Genomic DNA, 6593 nt, shown 5'->3' on the forward strand with positions numbered 1-6593 from the left:
CTGCTTGGTAAAGAATTAGGAAATATTACTATATGTACACTAATGTATTTTAATGACATCGCACAAAAGTAAAATGAAATATGATTTATAGGTCATGTAACATTGGAACTAGAGAGAGGAACCGATGAAAACAAAAACAAAAAAACGACATCGTAAATTGCTACATAAGAAGTAATTAAAATAAATGAAACGGAGCAGGACCAAGAAGGGGGGGGGGGGGGGGGGGAGGGGATGGGTTGTATATCCTGTACCACATGCGGGTCCGTCATATGATGACTTCCATCAAATGTTGGTCGTATTTATGAATGAACAGTTCGGTATACTTGTCCAGTGACCTAAACAGATATCAACTTACCGACAATTACAAGACTCAATATATACATTTTTTTCTTTTAACTGAATCACACAGAATTTTTCAGCAGATTATGATTTAATGATAAATCGATAAAATAAACTGCTGTACATGATAGCCGATGTTTATTCCTGCTACATTCAAGGGATTTATATTTTTATGTAAATATTTTCATACGGTTTGGTTTGGTTAGGTTTTATAGGACTTAACGTCCTATTAGCAGCTTAGGCCATTACACGACGTGCCTCCATGTGTACTGTATGCCTGTATGTGTCCTGTGTGCCTGTATGTGTCCTGTGTGCCCAATTGCCTGTATTTGTGCTGTATGCCCCATTGCCTGTATGTGTCCTGTGTGCCTGTATGTGTCCTGTATGCCTGTATGTGTCCTGTGTGCCTGTATGTGTACTGTATGCCCCATTGCCTGTATGTTTACTGTATGCCCCATTGCTTGTATGTGTCCTGTGTGCCTGTATGTGTACTGTATACCCCATTGCCTGTATGTGTCCTGTGTGCATGTATGTGTACTGTATGCCCCATTGCCTGTATGTGTCCTGTGTGCATGTACGTGTACTGTATGCCCCATTGCCTGTATGTGTACTGTATGCCCCATTGCCTGTATGTGTCCTGTGTGCATGTATGTGTACTGTATGCCCCATTGCCTGTATGTGTCATGTGTGCCTGTATGTGTACTGTATGTCTGTATGTGTCCTGTGTGCCTGTATGTGTACTGTATGCCCCATTGCCTGTATGTGTACTGTATGCCTCATTGCCTGTATGTGTCCTGTGTGCCTGTATGTGTACTGTATGCCCCATTGCCTGTATGTGTACATCCCCTATTAGCATCATAGCAATTAACTTCCCTGAAGTTGTGTTTTGTTTTAAAAAGCACAGACTGTTTGCATGTAAAAATAAACTATGGACTCTAAAATTAATAATTTCAATAATTTGAAAGATTTCTCGTATTTTCAGTGAAGTAAGGTTGATGTTCCCTTCTATTTTATTATCCGTTTACCGTTTCATGGCTGCAAACAACCTTTTTTGGCCGATGAACCGGTAGCTACAAAATGCAATCAAGGCGTTAAAAATTAAATCGATGCATTATAAAGGATTTATATAAATGAACGTTAATAGTTAAATTTGGATTTAAGCTTTTATTAATAGTGTGATCGTTTTGAACTATTAACTTTCATGCCTATCCTGTTTCTATTAAATAAAGCTATTTTAACAGCAAATTGATATTGATATTTTGTCGTACATGTATCTCGTTACCCTCTTGGGCACCTGGTCTTATTATCCGTGAACTTTTTAAAGAGTCCTCATGTAACTTTTCATTTCTTAATTTTATTTCCCTAGTTTTATCAATTTCGAATTCGACTTGCGTTTTTTTTACACTTAGTCATTCTCCTGCGGTTTCTTGTATGTATTAGTTTTTTGTTTGTTCGTTAGGGGTTTTACATTTGATTTTATCGGCCATTTATTTGCCCAAATAACCTCTCCTGTGTTTGTGGACCGTTATAAACGTAATAATGGTAAAAATTTCATTCTCGGAACAGCTTATATATGAAGACGGATACCTAGGGGCCATCACCGAAAACCGGAACGATAGAGTAGGGAAGTGAGAAAAAGAAGAGAAATAATTTCTCTGTGTTGAAATTGGGGCAGCAGATCAATATTGGTTTCTTGTATGTCCCTCATATAGAATACAACGAAGAAAACTCCCAAACTATGCAGGGGCACATTGGACGCCTCTTACTACGTTCAGTGGGATCATGCAGTGCTAGAAATTGACACAATATTGTAAAATATGTTACACATTGTATATTTTCCACCAACATATGATTAAATTAATTGACATTTCCGTACACATATTCCCGAAAAACATGAATTGAGGTTCATTTAACGTGTATTACTCACGTATATTCTAGAAATGTATTTACTTGATATATGAATTTGAATTCATAATCGATATTAAGCATTAATGAACGCGAGGATAAACATCAAGTACAATATATAAGTAATCAACGCTTACAAACCTTTATGCCAAACGTGTGTTTTTTTGTTGGAATTATATGAAGACTGTGTCCATGGATGATGTGGCAATTTTAGGACAATTTGAAAATGCCATCTCGCTTTCTCGGCTTTCCGATTACGGAACAGATTTCATAAACCTTCATATCCTCTTGATTAATTACTCAATGAACGGGGCTACTCCTACAATAATCGGCGTTTCAATTTAGTAGTCGTATTAAACAGTTTTACGTTACAGTAGCTAGTATATTGAACCCTTCAGTAACAACTACAAGGTCGAAGAAGTAGTAGACCTTTCTTTCCCATTACATGTTATTGTTAGAGGCCCCATTGCAACAGTGTTGGTACATGTCCTTTCTTTTCTCCTCTCTCTACTATGTTTTTACTTTTGTTTTACCTCGTATGACCTATGACCTGTAGCTCAAACAAAAATTAATCAGGAACAAGAAGTAGGTTAATCATACATGTAGTACGAGTAACCTCCCTTTACCCGTATACATTTTTGTTGTACATCAGCATATTATGATGTTATTAATTTACCAAATCAGTTTGGTTCGTTTGTATGTTTCTTACATTCTTTAGCTATGGTCATATGATGACATGTCAGATTTTTGGTAGAAAAACCGTAGAAAAAAACCCGAGCTGCGGCCTTTACCTGGCGCCCCCCGTTGGCCCCACACCGCGACCCCTGATCGTGTGTTTACTAACAAAATATCCAGATGTATTACACAATATATACGTCTCTGACATTTATGATTAAAAACTATACAATCTCGCAATGCGGGACACATGGAGACGAGAGTCTAGCGAGACACTGCAGAAAAGAGATAAGAAAAGAGTGTTTCCGATATGGGGGTTGATGTATGTATATTTGAAAGTCTATAATGGCCCTTGACTGAGATCTGTATAGTGCTCTTTGCCTAACGGCTCTAGCCAAGTGGTGTTATATGAAGTGTTTAGCATTTGATATTTAATTATTTGATCATGTAAGCGGAAGGAAACGGCTGGAATTCATACCAAAGACCGGTGGGCAATATACCTGTATATTGTTATTTGGTGTGACAATACCCTTCTATATGTACATGTTTATCCGCTCTATGCAGAGTTTCAACAGCAGCTGCTATTTGCAATGTACATCAGTACACAGACTGATCACTACTACTACGAATGCGTTTAGAATATTCTTTAAAACGTTCCTAGCCACTTTAAATGACCCTGTTTGGTTGTACAGTTAATCAAATGATACCGTTACCGGTATTGGTTAGGATTATCTTAATAGCCCACCAGGGACATACTCAAACTTAAATGTGAAGTTATTTTTTTTATTTTATTTTTATTTCGGACAACTTAAGCAGAGACATATAAAGCCAGTAGTATATACGTCTCTGACTTAAGTAAATTCAGGCATAATACACAATGGTAATCTCGAAATAGTCACGTCCCTACTTTGTTGTAGGAGCAAATATTATTTCTAAATTTTAAGTTTTTTTTCTTACATAATGTATATATATGTATCTTAAAAAAAATAGAAATATCTTTAAATAGCATAACGATATCTGTAATTGAATTAATGAAATCTTTCAAACACAGATTTAAAAAAAATGTCTGTTTGAATGAGATATATTTCTGTCATATTTCAAGATCTGATTCGTGTAAAGATACTTTTATTACATAATCTTTAAATGATTCAAGAATATTTGTATTAACCAAAAATAGATACATTGTATTTCTTATTGGAATAGAGATACATGTATCTTCAAATGTAATATAGATTTCCTCTGGATGTGTTGAAGAAGAAGTATGTAATTTTATAAAAGATATCTTTAATTGTAATTAAGAAATCTTATATAATTAGGATGAATTTTTGTATGTGCATTCCTATCTATTATATATAGACGGGTTCAACCAGGTATGGCGTTCCTGTTAGAAGTGATTTATCAAAGCAGTAACGATACTGGGGAGACGCTTTGTATATAGTCATGCACAAGGGAGACCACTCCGACCTGACAAACGTCCTTGATTCACTAACACGATTAATAATGTTAACATGGCAATCTGATAACGTGACCACAAAAAAAATTGGAGATCAGTGTAAACTTCAAGAAAAGTGTTTTTACTTATTGTTGTTGTTGATTTATTTTACGTATCTTTTGTTTTTTATTTATTTTTGTAATTAAATGTGCGCTAAGTTATTGTTTACTTCATTAACACAGAAGATACATGCATAATTTATCAATAGTAATAAGTATATCTATATATTTACATTTGTTTGACATATATTACATACGTTCTTGTTTCCTTGATTCTTATTGATTTATCCTTGATCTCGGGACCGCTGATACATATGTATATAGTATATCGACCACATGATTCTAATTTTGTCTTGCACGTGACTATATCGACCTCATGTTTCTAATTTAGATAAGGACATTTCGTTCACTGTAAATGTGAATATCCAAAAGTGACAAATTTTAATGTTGACATGTAAACGGGAACATTAAAACATACCAAAAGGGATAAAAATATTAACAAAAAAAAGGAACTTTATATCTTTTGTTTCGTATATTATTTTGTTTAATCTCTGAAAAGTTCATGTTGTAATAAGAATCATACTATCATAATCCCTGTGATACACCCTGTATTACACATTTCACATTACCTAATGACATGATATGTAATATAAATTATAAGGACTTTGGTCTTGGAAATTGCGTCAAAGGTCGATATTACTCTCTCAGGGTCCATATTTATAACAACATATTAACCTATAGGACTTCGTTCTCAATCGATACCAATCTATCAGGTTCATATAACAACGTAACAACCTCGGACTGCGTTCTCAATTAATATCACTGTATCAGGTCCATATAACAACGTATTATCCTCGGACTGCGTTCTCAATCAAGAGCACGGTATCAGGTTCATATAACAACGTGTTAACCTCGGACTGCGTTCTCAATTAATATCACAGTAACAGGTCCATATAACAACGTATTATCCTCGGACTGCGTTCTCAATCAATATCTCTGTCTCAGGGCCATATACATGTAGCAACGTATTATCCTCGGACTGCGTTCTCAATCAAGAGCACGGTATCAGGTTCATATAACAACGTGTTAACCTCGGACTGCGTTCTCAATAAATATCACGGTATCAGGTTCATATAACAACGTATTAACCTCGTACTGCGTTCTCAATCAATATCACGGTATCAGGTTCATATAACAACGTATTAACCTCGGACTGCGTTCTCAATCAATATCACTGTATCAGGGCTATATAGCAACGTATTGACCTCGGACTGCGTTCTCAACCAATATCACTGTATCAGGTTCATATAACAACGTATTAACCTCGGGCTGCGTTCACAATCGATATCACTGTATATATGTACATCTCTCAGGTTCATACAATGTATAGTAACGTATTAATCTCGGACTACAGCCTTAGCAATATCCTTCTTTAAGGTTCATATAACAACGTATTACCCTCGGACTGCGTTCACAATCGATATCACTGTATATATGTACATCTCTCAGGTTCATACAATGTATAGTAACGAATTAATCTCGGACTACAGCCTTAGCAATATCCTTCTTTAAGGTTCATATAACAAAGTATTAACCTCGGACTTCGTTCTCAACCAATATCTCTGTATCAGGTCCATACCCCAACGTATTAACCTCGGACTGCGTTCTCAATCAATATCACTGTATCAGGGCCATATAGCAACGTATTAACCTCGGACTGCGTTCACAATCGATATCACTGTATATATGTACATGTCTCAGGTTCATACAATGTATAGTAACGTATTAATCTCGGACTACAGCCTTAGTAATATCCTTCTTTAAGGTTCATATAACAACGTATTAACCTCGACAAATTTCGACAATTGATAAGTATGTAATATGTGTTCCTCACATTCACCATAGACACTATAAAACAAATACTTAACAAAACCGACACACCGGACAAGAACTATGGTTTATAAATACAGAACAAGCACTTATAAGGGTTTGTCTTGAACGTAGGTTGTTGAGAGTTTAAGCCCACACACTGTGTCACAGACGGATTAAATATAAATCTCGCTGTGTATAATACAAGGTGTATATATCGTATATCCTCTAATTCTGTTGTCAGTGCTAATCCGACTTGAACCGATTTAAATTCCCGTTATTACGTTCCTTGGGTATATGTTCATATCATGTAC

The sequence above is a fragment of the Mizuhopecten yessoensis genome, unplaced genomic scaffold (genome assembly GCF_002113885.1).
Source record: "Mizuhopecten yessoensis strain PY_sf001 unplaced genomic scaffold, ASM211388v2 scaffold9987, whole genome shotgun sequence".
Classification (NCBI taxonomy): Eukaryota; Metazoa; Mollusca; class Bivalvia; order Pectinida; family Pectinidae; genus Mizuhopecten; species Mizuhopecten yessoensis.